The sequence below is a fragment of the Grus americana genome, chromosome 5 (assembly GCF_028858705.1).
Source record: "Grus americana isolate bGruAme1 chromosome 5, bGruAme1.mat, whole genome shotgun sequence".
Taxonomy (NCBI): domain Eukaryota; kingdom Metazoa; phylum Chordata; class Aves; order Gruiformes; family Gruidae; genus Grus; species Grus americana.
In genome coordinates, this window is record NC_072856.1 from 69575881 (window position 1) to 69595004 (window position 19124).

At 45.2% G+C, this 19124-nt stretch overlaps 1 long non-coding RNA gene across 1 annotated transcript in view; it reads right to left on the minus strand.

Annotated features, from left to right (window-relative positions):
- Positions 1–288: 288 nt before the first annotated feature.
- Positions 289–19124, minus strand: part of LOC129207022 (uncharacterized) — a 195102-nt gene continuing 176266 nt past the window's right edge. Inside the window, exon 3 of the long non-coding RNA XR_008577349.1 lies at positions 289–373. This is a non-coding gene — a long non-coding RNA (uncharacterized LOC129207022). The remainder of the gene's footprint in view (positions 374–19124) is intronic.

Here is a 19124-nt window from a genome sequence, read left to right on the forward strand (position 1 = left end):
CGCAGATCAAAACCTGCCCCAGAAGCCCTCAGCACCTCCCTTCACCGCCTGCCTGAGCACAGGGAGGAGACAGCGGCTGTCCTGGGCATGGGAAGCCCCACCAGTGCCGTGTGTGTCCCCCGGAGCTGCCCTCCCACCCCAGCACCTACCTGTGCCACAGCCGTTTCTCTTCACTGAGCATCGTCCTGGCCAGGGTCACCTCCAGACTGTCCATACGAGGGGATCACCATTCCCCGGGGAGGTCACAGCCTGGGAATACCGAGCCCCCAGGAGAACAACCAGCGAGGTTTTCTGTCCAAGGGGGCCGTTGGCCGCAGCAGTACTGCTGCAGTAGCTCACCTTGGTGCTTCAGGGCTCAATAATTCTTCCCGACCTGTTCACACAACAACAAAGTGCTTGATTATCTCTTCTTCAGGTATGCTGAGCTAGTTTTGGAAAATGCCCTGGGCAGGTTTATGCATAAAAATGTATGTATTTTTTACTACTGCCACCTCCTTTTACCACACGTTCATGTGGACCTGTTCTCGCAAAGACAATAAAACGAGGAGACCGTGGGATACCCATGGATTTGTGCATGGCGAGGGTGAACACGTGCTTCAACAGGCATGGCGTGTGCGTGCACAGCAGCGCAGGGCAGGGGGCAGACCCTGCTCTGGAACCACACGGGACTCTTGGAGGACACCCGTGTCCCACCTCCAAAATCCTGGTGGGGACCTCCAAGCCTTGCACACCACTAAAGCCACACACACATCTGTATGCCAAGTGGGCTGCCATGCTCCAGCCAGCACTGCCATCATCTGCAGTGCGTTAATTAGTGCATGAATTGTGGGGTTTGGTTTTTTGATTTTTTTTTTTTCCCTAAAGGAGACAAAACAACAGGAAAATTTTACACAGCAGAGCTGCATGTTCAAGCCATTCTCTTTCAGCTGAACACAAATTAATGACATTTGCAAAATAATATTAAACTGAAGGTAAGCTAGGAATGACCCCCTCGATGGGCCCAGGCATCTAAAGAAGGAACAGTTTAATTAAGCATTGCCCTGATGATGGAGGGCCACTGCATTGCCATGGCAACTGGACTCTGTGCTCCACCTGGACCAGCCCTGGAAAGCCAGCAGCGCCGCTCCACACCGAGCTGCAGATTAGAGCTGTGTGACACCAGGGGAAGAGGCTTTCCAGGCAGCAAAGCAAGGTCCTGATGGCAATTCACAGGTACAGATAAAAAGATATTAACATACGTCACCGAAATTCCTACAGCTACTCAGAGACAAAGTGCAGCATTACGGTGCTGAGACACAGATTTGTTTGCAGCTCTGATCTGTTTTTGCAATATTGGCTTGGGAAAACAGACACATTTCCAGAATCCAATAATTACGCATGCCTCAGTCTTTCAGCGTTCACCTAGAGACAACCAGCCCCATTTCTGGGAGCACCTCTCTGTTGGCTTCCACTGGAGGTGAGGCTGCACAGCACCGTGGCATGCCTGGTCCGGGCACAGCCCAGAGGGGTCGGTGCTTCTCCAGCCCCCAGCACGGCAGACAGGAGCCCAGGCAGGGCTGCACGGACTGACGGCAAAGGGCTTTCCGCTGCCTTCAGAGGAATGAGGAGGTATTCAGATTTGTGAGTGGCTTTTAGCAAAGACAAAAAAAATCTTCAGATTGCAAGTGGGTAAAACCATATTTTTTTACTCTTCCTTCCAAAAAAATCTTCCTCACACTATTTTACTTTCCTGGCTTACCTGTATTTCCCAGTTAACAGCAGTTTAACGCAGGTTACTAATGCAACTTAGCTTCCAGTCTTTGCCGTGGCTTATGGTTTCCCACCCAGCTGTTTTGAATCGTAATTGTGAAATGCACACACCACCCCCATTTTCCATTTAATTTAAAAGCAGACACCGTTAAAGTCACAGATTTTATTTTTAAAGACAGCTTGCAGTCCAATCTATTGAGAAACACAGTTGTTTTGTTTACTTTTTAACCGGGGTCACCACCTTCTCTGCTGTTGTTTCAAGGTTGACAGTGATTTAAACTTGGTGTATTTTTACAACCTGCACCTAATCCAGAGTATAAATCATTCTGAAGGACATTTATTTCTGCCTGTCATTTCACGGGAAGATGCTATTAAAGCTGCACTCAGTACAATGTGCAATTCAAAAATTTGTTGCTGATGACTTCAACATGCATTACATTTTCATTAGCTACGGAGAGGAACGCCAGCCGATTCATCTGAGTAAATGATAATTGCTTTCCCCTCATTTAAGAGCATGTCACTGCTTTTTCTTCATTAATAAGAGGACATCTGCATGTTAACCGCACCCCGGTTTTTTAAGAGACCAAGCCGATTGGGCTCACTGGATATGTATTTAGGAAACACAGAGATATCATTCTGCTTTCCACGATTACCTTCATCCTCTCCCCGTGATTCCAGAGACCGTTTCAGAGACGTGCGAGCTCAGGTTTCCAAATGCAATGACTGATTTGGGCTCACCACCAACACCACATCCATCTGCGGTGCAGTGTGCACACCGGCACACGGCACTCACACGGCCCTCTGGGCTGGTGGAACTGCCCGCCTGCCTCCTCCTGGCCTGCAGGATGTATATTTTGGAGATGATCTGATGAGGTTAGGGCGACAGTGAGAAAGGTTTGTGCCACACCTCATCACCTCCGCTGTTGCAAGTGGAAAGAGTGCAGGTGTCTTACAGACACACATGGCACACAACTGGAGCTTTGCAGTGGAGACATTCTCCAGGGAATAATAATAATAATAATAATAATATTAATAATAACATTTAAAAAAGCAAAAGACAATAATTTTAGTTAATTAGCAGGCTACTACTGAATTTGCCAGGTGTACTGCAACCCCCCACTTTGCAGACCCATCATATACAGCACAAGTCTTAATGTGACGCCCAACAGATAGCTCTTGACATGCCTGAATTGATGGAATTAAATGCCAATGGAAAGATTTCTTGTATTATTTTTAAGAGCACAAAGCAAGAGTTCCTCGTACAAATCCCATTAATAACCTCTTTGAAACTATAGCCTGCAAAGCCCATTAAATCCAGAAGTATATATTTAAGGCAAAAACTAAAACTATTTGAACTTTGCGGTGTCTGAGAGGCCACTTTAATTGCACAGCAAACAGAGCATTTCTAATCCAGCCCAGATGAGAAAAGAGAGAGCTAAAAGGACACACACTTAAAAGAGAAGGAAAATAAATAGCAGAAAGATGCAGAGCGCAATGGACCCAAGAGAGCGGTGCTGCAGAAGGATGGGGTTGGCGGAGATGGAGGCTCCAGCACCAGAGCAGCACCAGATCACTGCCACTTGAGCAGACTGCAGAGCCTGCTTTGAAATGGTTATCCCAACTTTAAAAGGTCTCAGTGGGTTCCCAGTCTGGAAAGCAGCCTTCCTATGCAGACAGGGGCAGTGCACACCCACACACCGTCCCCACTAATTGCCCGAAAACCAACCTGACCATCAAAGACCCCCAACCAAACCTTGATCTGTGGCAGCAGATGACCTTCACCATGACTGACCCCAGCACAGCTGGTGTCCCCGAGCACTCTGGCCATGGCAGAGCACTCGCCCTGCAGCCCTCCAGAACCCTCTGCAAACCTTGCTGCAGAGGTGGCCTTGGGCATGATGCAACTCCGTGATGAAAAGCGGGAATAAACAAACATTGCCTTTTGTTTTTGCAGATCTTTTCAACACATTAGAGCTCTTCAGCAACTGCTGTTTGCTTTCCCCCTCAGAGACAGGTCTGAAGCCTGCTCTTCCCCGAGCTGGAGGAACGGGGCTGGCCGCAGGGTCACTGCTGTCTCCTACACACAGCCATCCTCAGCGCTCTGGGGAACCGCAATGTCTCCTTTCACAGAGAAACCACCACAAAATAAATAGCCAGGGCTCCAGCCTGGCTACTCATTTCAGTAAAATCCCTGTTCACTTCTCAGCCACTGTCTCCCATGACCAAAGAGATTTTTTGCTTTCCTTTTTCATAGAAAAATGTTTGGTTGTCCTCATTGGCTGTGATAGATTTTGTATTTTGAAAGAGATCACTAAAAATCCAGAATCAACTATTACCCAAACCACAGTTATTCTTCCTTTGTTGTTTTTCTCCTGGCCATTGCAAACAATGTAATTTTTTGTAAAAAATAATGATTCTTTTCCTGCTTGCAATTCTGCAAGTACTGAGTGGCGCCACTTAATAAAATTACGGCGGGTTAAAACCTGAATGAGAGGAGCAACAGAGCATGATAACTGTTCCCTCTGCAAAGGAAAAGTGCGTACATTCAGGCAGGGCCGCAGAGCACAGACGAATAACAATCCTTTGACTCTGATGTGTATCTGTTACACACTGGCTCAGAATTGTAATGTTTTATAAGCAGAATGCATTAGCTCCTCAGCACTAATGCTATAATGAATACATCCATGCTGATAATGTATATATGAATCCAGATTTTGCCTCCTCAGATAGGTAGTGTCATCAAAACAGCACTTCACAGAAAATTCCTAATATCCTCCTTGATTGTAACATGCTGCTGAGTAAATGAAGCAAGAAGAGAGCTAGTGCCACCGCTCCTGGCTGAACCGCAGCCTCTCCGAGAGGTGCATGCCCTAAAGGAGGTGAAATACTGAGCTGGGGTCGGAGAAAGTCCTGGTTGCGTGCCGATGAGGCTAAGATGAGCGAGATCCCTGCTTCAGTTACTCACACCGGCATCCCAAAGCGTTTTGGGATCACGCGGATGCTTCCAACACGACTTCATTCCCACCATGCCCCAGTCACTGCACCCTGGAAAGGCTGAGCCATGAAATAACGCCGCTCCCTGCGTGAAACTCAGGATGCCTAGACACAAACTGAGACCAGGGCTCCCAAAACGCTGCTTTGGGTAGTTTTCCTCAGAAAACACCAGTGATGTTGCCATGGTCCACAGCCAGCACCCTCCCCAGCATCACACCTCCCGCACTCGAGGAAAGCCCGAGGGTAGCAGGAGGCGCAGGCAGAGGCTGGGGGCTTCCAGGGGGGTTCCCCAGCAAGACCCCCAGCCTGACAGCCAGGAGCAACTCATCCCCCACACTCTGGGAAACAAAACCCAGTTTGGGCTATTTACTAAAGTTTTCTAGAAGTGGATGGATACGTCTGACTCCCGGACAGCTCCCTCTCCAAATCCACATCTGCTGCCTGCAGGCACTCCGTTGCAATGGAGCTACGCCAGTGGCACCTGTGTCCCACAGCTCCAGAGGTTTGGGACCTCCGTGACCAGGGCATGGCACCGTCCGGCACCATCCCCTCTGGTTGCTGCTGGGCTCCTCCAACGAACGGAGATCTGGGACTTCTCTAAACGCAGTGCCCCAAATAACAGCCTCTTCTTCCAGGAAACACTTATCTGCTAGAATAGCTAGGTAAAAACAAATAAACGAAGAAAGCAATGCTTAAACACTAATTAAGGGATGGGCTTGTGCTATGGTCCTAGTGATTCAGCGAGAAGATGGATAACGTGCTTCCACGATCATGCTGTGCAAATTTAGCATCTTCCTGGCCTGCAGTCAGAATTATAATAGCAGAACTCTTGATCTCCCTTCTTTCAGGTGATATTGCTGAGATGAATTTATGTTATTTATTTGTATTTTCCAGGTGAGAGGAAAAAAAGTGGGAAAACTATTCTCAAATTCCCCCCACCCACGTTTGCAATGGCAGTTTAGGCATACAAGGTTTTTCAACAGCGCAGGATTTTTTGTGGAAGCGGCGGTATGTTTTGCAGACACCACAGTTCCTCAGGAGCAGCCCGGAGAGCCTTGCCTCCACTGCAAAGCCCACTTTTAGAAAGCTGCCTTTGATATGAAATTGCTGGGCTCAGTAGCAATCTCCCTGTACTATAAATTTCTGCTTTCACTGGAAAAGCGCGGCTCTGAAATGCAAACTCAGAGGTCCTGGGAGAGTGGATCCAAAAAGCCCCTCCCGTGTCTACCCTTGGCATTAGCAGCTTTGCTTCAGAGCGCAAGCTGTGCCATTACGATTCGCAGTGAAAAAAAAAAAAAACAACTTTGCCATTCAGCAGCTCGACGGCGTGCGCTCGGCTTCACGCATTACCATAGCCCGGCATCGCTGATGAGTTCTTTATGCATTCCATTTACAAAACATAATTATTTCAAGAGCTGATAGTGAAGCTATCCATCAAACCATTAATGCTGCTCTGTTCCCTAATGAATGCTTGAAATGCACATGCTCCTCTCCGTACGTAATTTTAAGTAAGGATTATACTGAACTTTCACAGTATTAAATGTGCTATGGAGGCAGCTATGGTAAATGATCCTCTGGATAGTCCTGGAAGTACTTGCTAGATATTCCCTATCGTAAACTTTTTCTGAAACTCTGAATACTTTGGGGAAAATCATTAAAAACCACATTTGGTTCACGATTTCCAAAGTGGATGTAATTCCAGTTCCCCAGACAAGAAAAAACCTCTTGAGTCTACTGAATAATGACAGATGGCATGCTCTATGCAGTATTTATAATTAAGTGCAAATGTCAGTGCATAAGAGAAAATAAAAATGGACAGAGGAGATGAGAGTTTCTTAGTGTGTGACTGCCACTGCATTTCTACGCCCGAGAGTGCGTTAGATATAAAGATTTGGGGTTAGAGAAAGACACAGATCTTCTGCTAACATTCAGGAAAGTCATTTTAGGTGCAAAGTAGAAATAAAATAAGCTACACAGCTTAAACTATTTGTGAAAATAATTAGCACGTATTGTACATATATATAAAAGAGAGAGGGGGAATGTAACTATTATAATAATTTGCTTTAATAATACTAATTACTTTGGTGCAATTAAATGTACACCAGAGATGCTGCACGGTGGCAGACTTGTCTAGGATTAAATAGAATTGAAGCTAAAATAAAGCCTTTAAAAGGTGCCCGAACAAGCTGGCAACCCGCCGCCCGTGAAACGCTGCAGCCCGCTCACAGCAGGAGCAAGGTGGCACAAAGACCACCCCACCAGGAGGGCGCGTGGTCCAGGGCTGGGAGCCATTCCACATCACACCGTGCCAGCAGTGGGGTGACAGCTGACCTGAGACACGGCAGAAGAGGGTTTCTGGAGAACTAACACACTGAGAAATTGGCATCTTTGTCAAAAGTATAGTTCCCTTTTCTCTGCCTGGCAAAATGGGGATGAGCCACTTGTGTTTGAAGGACTCGGAGATAACCGGCGCAGTTTCCAATCCATCAGCAGCGGGAGCGGGGGCTCATCAGCAAGCTGCCCGATCCGCACGACAGAGGACAGGCGCCTGTCAGCCAAAATGAAAAGTGAGGGATGGAAATAAAACAGGAGCCGTATTGCATTTTCTCTTGATGCGTTTCCTCCCTTCCCCACACAGATGACGAGCCAGAGGCAGGCTGCTGAGATCAGCCAACACGACGGGGTGAAACCGCACCGCCGAGCGTGGGGGACACAAGGTAACGGAGAACCAGAGCTGCCACTAAATCGCTGGAATTGGGAAAGGCAGGTGGAAAGTGCCGATGCTGAGAAATACAGGAAAATCTTTCAGGCATCACCTCTGAAAAACAGATGCCTCTCAGTTTCCATCGTCTGACTCTGAAGGACAAAGCACCGCCACCACCCCCAGCTCACCCCGCTCCGACCCCGCAGACAGCCCATGAATATACCTGCCAGCAAAAGCCTGAAGCCAGGCACAGGATTTGCACACAAAGCATCCAAAGCACTGCAAGAAAGGAAGTAAACGTGAGATTAGTAACTCCTTGTTATTGTCAGCTGGAAGACTTACGCTCTGAGCACAGGGATACAAATTTGAGGATGTATGTACCAAATGCCAACACAGTATAAAGGAAATCAAATAATTAGCAGTGAGAATCTAACCTAAAGCACGAGTATCAATTTTAGACTAGTCTCATTTTGCTCTCCTATAACTGACCAATGCAATTAATAACTGTCACAAGGGGACGTGATTCAGGGAGGGGTTTAGCAGGTGTTTCCTCCACACCCCTACAACAGTTCTGTGCTGCAGGTCAGCATCAAGGTGGCTGAGCATTTACTAACAAAACCCCGTCCATTTAGCCAGACTCAAAGAAAAAAAGATCCAAATGGCTGGGAGGGAACACGATTTCAGATGAAAACTCCAGCTGCAAAGAACCGGAGCTGGAGAGGGAGGAGAGATGAAAGCTTCTATTCAACCCCGTGCTCTCCACGAGGATTTCACTACAATTTATCGAAGCAGACACGGATATTTTGAGTGCAACCCATTTAAAACCAAACTACCTCAAAGCTTGTACATGATCCTCTAGGTTCTGAATAAAAGGGGGAGAAAAAAAAGTAAAAGAACAACAAAATAAAGAAAGGCTTCTTTATGGAAAATTGGTGATACACTTTCAAGCATCTCTGTGTATTTCTCACTATGCTGGAAAATAGAAAAAAGAGCCACTTAGAGACCAGGCTTTAGTACAATTCAGAAGCGATGTATTATTTGTTTTTCTTCTCATTCTTCTCTTTTACGTCTCCTCTCCTGTGGCTGTAACAGATGCAGAGAGTCCATCTGACATAGATAGCACCAGATGGCATTAATTTATTGGAAACCTGTTTTCTTTTCTAGAAAGACTTTGGTGATGCCCCTCAAAACTTCAGTCAAGTTCACTTCATTAAATCAGCTCTGTGTATTAAAATCTGGTCTCTGGACATAACGGCCCACCACAAGGAACTCTTAGATTCAGAGACTTCGTTTTAACGATTAAACAGAGCCAGGGGGCTGCATCTCCAATGTGATCTTGAACGGCGTTAGGCAGGACTATGGTTGCTTACAATCTGTCTCAGGTTCTGCAGAAAACTTACTTTCCTTAGCAGAGGGAGCTTCTCCATCACTCAAAGGGGAAAAAAAAAGCGCATTTTTCCACTGCCTTTTCCTGGGCTGCATCCTCTGATTTGTTTTACAGGTTCAACACCAAGCCAGGGAAGGCCTCCACCAGCTGAGCGGGGCTGTCACCCTCATACAGGCATATTTATGAGAAGGTCAAGGTCTGCTCATCTTCAAATAACACAAACGGCAAACTTCGAACACGTGAGAAGAGCAAATAGGCTAAGAGTGTCAGAGATGAACCAGTGGGCCCAGGAGGCGATACCCTGAAGTGGACTGCGCTGATATAACACGGACTGCGCTGATAACACGCATGCTATTGCAGGAGAGTTTTGCAACTGAGGTTTCAGCTTCAGAAGACATTTTTGGGTTGCAGATGTAACAGGTTAACACAGTGAGGATACCAACACTGAGAAAGGAAATGAATGGTCTTATTGAACTAAACTGTAAATACCAAGAGAGATTAGTGAAGAGATGCATAGTCATCTCAATGAAAAATTGTAAGAAAAATGGTCTGAAGTTTTGGCAGCAAAAAGCTGTCGATTAACTCTTTTTTTTCAGCATATTTAATCTCAGATAAATTTAATTTCAAAGAGGTTGCATTTTAACTGAGGTGAGAAAAGGGTACATTGCAGTTTCTCATCAGCAAATGTCTCCCTCCAGTATCTTCTCGGGACCTTTCCACCAGGTGGGGCAGGAACTGGCTGAGGGTTTCCTCACTGCAGCTTGTCAAGGACTCAGTCCAAACTTTGATTCAGGTTCTGAAGAAGCTGGTGCCAACCAGCAGGACCCTGGGACAGACACAGGTTTAGCAAGGTCTTAGTGGCACCAAAAGCATTGTCTATACCAAAAAGTGTCTCACCCTAACTGCCACAGCGAGTCCAGCCTAGCTCATCATGGCAACAAGCTCTGCTGATACTGGATTTGATGCCTAGACCCAGCTTCTGGGAATACTTGCAGGACTACGGCTTCCATCGTTGGTGAACAGGCTCCTCTTGTTCTGTGCTTAAGTATGTAATGCAAATAAGCACACCAACGATTGCAGGTGTCATCATCCTCTTATAGACTACATGAGTTTATGAAAGATGGTAAAACAAGGAAAATTAAATTAAAGAGTTTTTGCTTACAAAACTCTTCAGCTGCAGATGTCCGTCAGCAAGCCAGATTAATAGAAATATGACTCTAAATTTGTCTGTGTCTCTTCTTCTCTGAGAGACTGCTGGAATGAGGATACCGGGAGAGATGGAGTTGGGATCTGCTGCAAATACAAGTGATCTCAGGCTCTGATGACCGCCATGCAGAAATTTTTAACAGGTACGCTATTGAATCATTGCCAAGCAACCATTCTGTAGCTATTAATTTCTAAACAGGCCTCAAAAATCCGGTGTAATTTGCTCTACAGCAATATCCAAACTGTACATTTGACTCTAGAGGAGAACCCCCCTGTGACTCGAGAGCGCAGCACCGCAGCCAGCCCAAGGCAATTATCAGCTTCCCGAAATAGAAGCCAGAAAGGACTGCGCCAGCCGAGATACCAGGAACTCTGAACTGAATCCTACCAGATCCAAATTACTCATGTAGCATGTTGCAAACACTTTGAAGCCAAATGGCAAATTCCCTCTGGTTTATAAAAATTCACTGAAATATTCCCCTTGTTAATTTGTTGGTAAAATACTGCAAACTTGACAAGTACCATGGGGCAAAAGTCAAACATTGCATACCATGTGATTTTTGTTAAGATATTAAATTTGTAAGAGAACAGCCTTTCCCATAACCTTAGAGATTAAAAAGATGGTGAATATTTTGCTGTAATTGGTCTTATTCCTCTTTGTACTGCATTTATGAATAATATTAATTCACACACAATTTCAGCCATATGGTGGAAAGAAAATTAAAAAGTTACAAAAAGAAAATTAGCTGTTGATATGTTTTGCATGTCTGGGAAATTTTCTTGTTAGGTTCCTAGTTATAAATCTTTTTTAGCTTTAAATAAAAGCAAAACTGATATTCTTTTTTAAGATGGAAAACTAATTCCTCATTGTCTTGGCACAAGAATAGCTGCAAATATCACTACCAAGTTCAACTGGAGAGAGTGATGTGCTTGCCAAGATGTACCAATTCAGCCCTTCACAGAATGGCTGAGGTTGGCAGGGGACTCTGGAGGTGATCTAGTCCACCCTCCAAGCTCCAGCAGGTCACTTACAGCAGGTTGCTCAGGACCACGTCTGGTTGGGTTTTGAGTATCTCCAAGGATGGAGATTCCACAACCTCTCTGGGCAACCTGCGCCAGTGTTTGATAGAGGAAAAAAAGTGTTTGCTTGTGTTCAGATGGAATGTCATGGTTTTAATATGTGCCCATTGCCTCTTGTCCTTGTGAGTGGGCACCACTGAGAGAAGCTGGCTCCACCTTCATCATTCCCTCCCACCAGGTAGTTATCCACGTGGATAAGACCTCCTTGGGTCTCCTCCAGGCTGAGCAGTCTCAGCTCTCACAGCTTCTCCCTGTAAGCAAGAGGCTCCAGTCCCTTCATAATACTTATGGCTCTTCCTACCAAAAAAACAAAACCAAAACCAAACCAGCCCAAAACAAAACAAAACAAAACAAAAAAGTGTCCAAAAAAGGATACTTACGGGCAAAGCAGGTGTTCGTAAGTAATACATTTCCAAATCATTCTCCCATCTCTCAGCAAAAATCTTTCAAAGACAGACAGCATCTGAATATAGTCCTGAGCATCCTGTACATCCATGGCCCAACTACTTCTTGACTGAATCTCTACCAAGGGGTCCCGGCAGGGGTTATACGGGGTTATACGTATTCCCTCAGTATCTGACTGGTGGGTTTATTGTCCTTCTGCAGCAGCACCACAACAGACCATATGAAGTGTATGGGAAAATGGCAGCAGAAGTTCACCTGCCCTTGGGGGAACCAGCCCACTCTGACAGCTAAACCTCCCAGAAAATGCCCAGGAAACTTACAAATGAAGTTTAACCACATTCTGTTAAACTCCTCAAGAAAGGAGACACTCTGACAGTCTAGATGAACATCAACAGAAATCTTGTCTGGGTTTGCCTGTTTCCTACACCTACTTAAGGGACATTTCCTCTTGCTGTTGTCACCTACTGTGTAACATTAATTGTACTCAAAAGGGCATTTTGGAAAATAGACCCAACCACATTTGGAGAACTCAATTCTCTTTGTGTTCCTTTAAGTTGAATTAAATGAGACTAATGTGGTTTAAAAGTTCTTGAGCAATACAATTAACGCCATTACAACTCAGTAGTTTGCAATATTGACTTCGCAACTGAAATGGAATTGTTTTTCTTGGGACTAATGGGAATTCCTGCATTTCTAACGGGAGACATTTAGCAGAGACATATGCTTTTTAGAGGTTGTCTCTCATTTGTAAATATTGTAAGGTATTTATTCCATGGGTGCAATGCAGCTTTCACCATAGCACAGCTGGTTTTCCTGGTATTTGTCCAGCAACGCTTCTCATGGACCCATTTGTGACTTTGCCGAGCTTTCTCTCTGCCTGCTGCTTAAAAACTCTAGGAGGTTTAATAATAGATAACAACTCATGTAGCATTAGCATGATTAAATGCTCAAGCAAAAGATTACCCAAGTTAAAATGACCAGATATCTAAATTCAGAAGGGACGATTCTAATTTCATTTTTGCTCATCAGACTGACTTTTCCAAGTATTCATTTTGTCTCACTTTTACCCTAGGGCTTGCCTTTGTCTTAGCAGCCATTCTGTTTTTTCCTCTAACTGCCCTGTCATAAAACATAACATGCTCCTCAGTTCCAGCCATATTCCAGCTCCCTCGCCTTAGCAGCAGTTATTTTACAGAACTGCTCAGAAATCTCAGCTGAGACCAAAGTACCCTGTCCTGGTGACTTCTCTCATGTCCCTCTGCTGTCACAGTTCTGGTCTAATTTGCCATTACTCACCTAAAACAGGGGGTGTCCCCCCAAAGCGTGATGCATCGGGGTGCAGAATAATCAGCATAGCTGTCTGTCCCTCTTGCTGGGACGTAGAGGAACACAGCACCTTCAGCCAGGCTGCTTCTGTTCCTGCAGGCGTCGGATGCTGCTGTATGTCAGACATTGCATGTTCCTAAATAACTGCTGTATCCATACGTAATGCTGTATACATAATGGTGGCATCCCTCACACTGGGTGTAAACCAGTGCATAGACAGCCACATCCAGCTGGTTACCTGAGGCCCCTGGAAGGTGCAAAATTCAGATGAGCTATATGAGACTTTCACTGCAGGAGGAGAACTGCATCCCTAAAATGCCCATTCCTCTCCAGTGATTAGGAAGGACCCTAGTGGTCCTAAGGGATAAAGTCTCTTTATGGTCAGGACAAGTCTAGCTGATGGTGACACTCAGCCCCAGGGTATGATTCACTTCATCCTCAAGCAGGCATCTCCACCTGCTCAGATGAACCATGCTCAAAAGGCATCCCCTGCATCCTTCCCGGGGAAAGGGAGCTGAGCGTGGCCAGCTCGGGTGTGGTAGCTGCAGGAGCACAGCTGAAGCTCGGCAGAGCAGCCCCTGCACAGCCAGCCCGGCTGCAGCCACAGTGCTGGTGGTCTCCACCGTGACCATCCATCCCTGCTCCACGCCATGAGATGCCTGGTGACTACAGGGCACTTCACCTTCATCAGTATCTTCCAACCTCATCCCCAGCTTTTGGCAACACCAGTGGTTTCACTGAGTTACTTCGTTGTAAATGAAGGCAGAACCATTACTGCAGCAGAGTGCTCCACTGAAAGTACTCAGGTGAGGACCTTTGATGGGTCCCACCAAGAAGAAATGTCTCCTAAAGGGAGTGGGATTCACAGGCAAACAGGAGCAAGGGCAGCTGCACATGAATGGGGCTGAAGTCTGGTAAGTCCCTCACTCTCGGTGTCATTACTGAACACGTTGTAGTGAGGGTGAGGAGAAACAATGAACGGGAAAGGAGCTGACCTCTTCTCAGAGGCTCAGGATCAAGATAATTAGTGCACTCATTACCCCTTTCCTGAACACAGACATGTCTCCTTTTAATCCTGTACCTTGGTACAAAACAGAGGACCTTTTGGTAAAACAGAATGTCAGTAATTCAGGACATGTAACAGGAACAGTTGCTTCACGCACTACATGAAATTGCTGCTACCCCAGGTCATCGCAGCGTAGATGCTCTTTTGGTTTGTTTTTTTTTAAGGAATGGGTAATTTCCAGCCCACTCATATATAATTTCCAGTTCTCCTACCATCAGTCATCAGTCACATTTCAGGGCAACACTGATCACCAGCTGCCATAAAGAGCGACTTTCCCCGTAACGTGTAATTCTGGTGCTAGTGGCTGCAGGGGGGTCCCTGGCAGAACTCACAGCCTCTTGAGGAAGGGGGTATTGAACAAAACAATAGGAAGCCAAAATCACAATGTTAAATCACTGGAAATTATCACAGTTACAAAGTAAATGTCAGACTGTATTTGCTAGGAGCTTTGTTAATATAAATAAACCTTTCAAGGTAACGCGGGCTAATCAGATACTACTCTTAAGAGGTGACTGCAGAGCAGCCTAAATACATGTGATGTAGAGTTTTGCATAAAAGACACAAGAAAAACCTGCTGCTTTGCACTGTGTCAGAACGAACAAAGGCAGTGCTCAGAAGTTGAGGGTGGCTTTTGCTTTGCATTTTTTTTATTCATTAAAAGGACCGGCTGCAAATCTTTGCCAGAATGAATCAGCCACCATTCACACGGACGTGGTACCTGGACCAAAATAATACCACGATTATGTGATAAATCCAGCTCTGCTGTCCTACGTCATAAACCAGAGAGCCTTGAACAAGGAATGCACATTCTCTTGGGCACTCTCATCTGAGCAGCCAGGCTGCCATTAGTGTCTTTCATGTCCTGCTCCCCATCCCAGAAACACAGGGATACCGCCCGGGACAAAACTCATTTGAAGACCAAGCTTAAATGTATTGTTGGCACTCGGTTCAACCCCACGGGGAGAAATTCTGCAACATTACAGTGTGCTGCACACCTAGGTTATATCGTTTCAGTTCAGAACCACCATGCTCTCCGCTGAAATCCCTGCGAAAAGAAGGTCAGGAAAAGGAGCCCTTCTTCCCGGAAAATCAGACTGACAGCAGGAATGTAATGATGAACTGCAGGACATTTTCCTCATCAGCGGTAACACGGACCAGAAGAAAATCTTATACAGAATATTAGAAACTTATTTAACACATAACATCACTGCCCAGTTTTGGGGTGATTTTGTTAATGGCTCGTACTGTACACTGGTGAGAGAGATTTTCTTGCACGGAACACGGTGGGCACATGCCTAAGTGGAAGCACAGCGCTGCCAACTGCTACTTTTACATCTGAGATACGATGTGCTTTGACACATTTGCAAACCTATTACAGTCCCTGCAGGTATTGTCTACAGGAGAAAAACTGACCACCACCAAAACACACGTGCAAGAACTGGTCCATGCGTGGCTGGGTTGGGACCTGTGCTGTCTCCAGACCACTCATGGGCAGCGTTGGGGGACAGACGTTGGGTGCAGACCCCAGCCCACGCCGAGGTGATGGGGCAGGCTGGGAGAGGGGTTACCAGCACTTCCCAATGAAGCGACGAGGCAACCTTCAGCAGCTGAAGATGGTAACCCCGAGGACTGCCAGGTCAGCGTAGCTGCAATTTCTTTACTAGCACGAGCAAGCTCTTCGTGAACAAATCAGATAAGGCACATCGTCAAGGTCTTACTCTGAGCCTGCTGGTTTAGCACTGGGACCGTGTGAGCTGACTGCTGCCACCTAAATGTATTAAACCAAAGCCAAAAATCATGAACGCACTGAGGTTCCCAAAGCCTGTTTAGGAGCTCACCTTTCCAATGACTTCATGAGCAACTGAGCTGCATTTTTTTTTTTTTCCATCCTATATACAAGGATCAAACTTAGAAACGGAGTATGCTTATTTTGGAGTCTCTGTATCATTACTCCAGTGAGAGATTTTGTGTCTTTCTCCCACACCTCCTATAAAGGATGGAGAATCAGCAAATCTTTTTTATCAATTTCAATAAAATTACTACATGGAGATCCTAGCAAAGCAATTTCCTACATTTCTGCTGCAACACCAGGACCTATATGAAGCTGTTGGTCTCTGTTTCAAATATTCATAGTTAAATATGGACCCAAAAGGTAAATGCTTACCCTATGAATCTAATGATTCTCCTGGAGAGATGAAGGCTTCCTTAAAGAGCTTCTGCATAGGGCAGTCGACACAGGATCACTGCATTTCACAGACTACAATTAGGATGGGAAGTGGAAAAAGGTGCCAAGAAAAGTAATGAATAGGGCAATTTATTTGTCTTTTTTCTATCCTCACCTCCCATGCTCCTCTTTAGGCTCACATTTCTTTGCAAGCAATTCATTCTTGTGATATGTCATTTCAACAACTGCTCACACTTTGAAAGAACATTTTCAGTGAGAAGAAACCCATGAAAAAGTGCTGCTGCTTTTAAAAAGTTGCAGTGGAAAATATTTTACTTTTCTCATGAACTTTTAACTGATTTTTTTTTTCTTTTTCATGGACTATGACAGTTGTTTTCCCTTTATCAATGATAGAAACATCCCCTGCCAACCAAACTATCTCTTTGTATTTGTTGGAGAAACATGTACATATATTTCAGACTTTGCAGTCAAATAACACAAGGGCACTTGTCCCATAGCACACTACAGGAGACTGAAGAGATGTACACTCAAAACTTGGAGATGAGAGCTTTTAGATATTGAAGTTTTCCATCAATTTAATATCTCAACAGGCTTTATCAAGTATTCAGTTGAAAGTCACATATTGGGAAAAAGGAACATTATCATACCAAACTTACGTATGCAATACCACACCACCAGCTTGAAACATTACTGATTACTTAATTTTTTGCTCAGTAAAACTACATAAAGCTGCACAACAGTAGGTCAGATGATTCAAATTAGATGTTTAAAAATATCTGTTCTCTTAGGCAATTGAAGGCACTGGAGTGTAAAACAAGATCGTATTTGTTTGAACCGGCTAAGAGGGAATTCTGTGATTTTCCATTACGGTGCGTCTCTTCAGACAGAGCTGCTGTCTGCCCCAGCCCGCTCACACGCTTTGTCTTCCACGTGCTCCGGCTCCTGACAACTCACAATAACTCTCACAGATCAGTTTTTTAAATTTTCATGCATGAAGTAACATAGCTCTAAAGCTTTTATTTCTCACCTGCCAGTTAGGCTACATTACATACAACTACAATTATAATTTGGAATTGAGATACCGACACATTAACATTTGTTCTTTTCCATTACAGGGCTAAGCACTTGGACCCTGCTACGCCAGAGCCCATGCTGTGACTTTGCTGATATTCTTTAGTGCTCTGACAAATTAAATGACCTTGAAGTTTCCTCCTATTGTCCACGAATGCCATAAATCTTTTATTATACTCTTAAAAATAAGAGACAAATACCGTGATGCATTGTTTCTTTCATATTCCGTACATCACCTATGAGAAGGGGATTGAAAATTGACTTATGGATCATAGTTATTTGGAGTAAGTCCCTTTGAGGCTATTTTCTGAACACAGAGGCAGTTTCATAGAATCATAGAATCATAGAATCATAGAATGGTTTGGGTTGGAAGGGACCTCAAAGCCCATCCAGTCCCAACCCCCTGCTGTGGGCAGGGACACCCTCCACTAGCCCAGGTTGCCCAAAGCCCCATCCAACCTGGCCTTGAACACTGCCAGGGAGCCAGGGGCAGCCACAACCTCTCTGAGCAACCTGTGCCAGGGCCTCACCACTCTAACAGTAAAGAATTTCCTTCTAACATCTAATCTAAATCTCCCCTCCTTCAGCTTAAACCCATTACCCCTTGTCCTGTCCCTACACTCCCTGATAAACAGTCCCTCACCAGCTTTCCTGTAGCCCCTTCAGGTACTGGAAGGCCGCAATTAGATCTCCCCAGAGCCGCCTTTTCTCCAGGATGAACAACCCCAACTCTCTCAGTTTCTTCTATGTGAACTTTTCCTAACTCTTGCAGATCAAGTGAAGCAAGGTCTCCTACTAAACACCATAATTTCCCATTTCTCTGTTTTGCTGTCACTCATTCAAAAACTTCAGGTAAGCTTCCAGGTCTTCAGAGGCCCAAGATTACAGAATTCAATGCAAAGCAGAAACATGGAAAAACTCAGTTCACTGGAAAATCATGTACCCCATGGTGCCAGGTACTGCAAGCCAGTCACAGCTCCACCTTCCTCCTGCCTCCACAGATCCAAGGGCTGGAGGTTCATGCACAGTCAGGAGCCTAATGGAAAGAAGAGGTTTGGGGGAAATGTATGTATGAAAGCGAAGGAATAAAGAATGGGGATAGAAATCAAAAGGAAAGCTGCAGGGACTATCAGACTAAAGGTCATGGATAACAATTAAGAAAACCAGTGACTCCCAAAGAAGAGAGAAACTGAGGAACAATTCTACAGAGTGCATCAGACACCTGGGAAAAAGAAATTGGGTAAGTTAACAGGTAAGAACAGAATACTAAACAAGGACTACGAGAGATGGTCCAAGAGTCAGTAAGCTGCAAGAGGCAAGTGAGAAGGGAAGTAAAGAGGCAAGTAGGGAAGGGATGGTAGACATGAGATGCACAACAGCCTTGGGGTTGCATGAAGGGAGGACAACTGTCCCTTGGGGTTCCTGAAGTAGACAGACATGGGAGGACAACTGCTGGGGAACAAACCATACCAGAAGCTCCTTGAGGGTGCTATGTAGCTGTCCTAGCAGAGCTAAGATGTGATATGCTCCTAAGATAAATGTCGCATTTTTGTCATTACCCTGGAGATACAGCTCTCAAACCGTCAGTGTTTTAGCTGCTTCTCTATTTGCATCCCAAATAACTGAGCTCAAAGTGGTTTGGGAATTCTGGGGTTTAGTTACCTGGGAAGTCATGGTAGCTGACACTAAACCTCTCTGAGAAGGAAAGACGTGGAAATCAATGGTCTAAGTAAAAGTAGCCAATGCCAATGTACATCATCCAAATACCTGGTTCATGGCATTATTCTGCTACAGCCTGCACCAAAAGCATGCTTCAAACCTAGGACATTTTCTACTGTGAGCCCTTACAAGCCACCACTGTCTTCATACAGTAGTCTGGACATAATTCTTCAAACACAGGCCAAGGCCAATAATTAGCTTAGTGTGTAATTATTTCTTTCAGTAAGTCTGC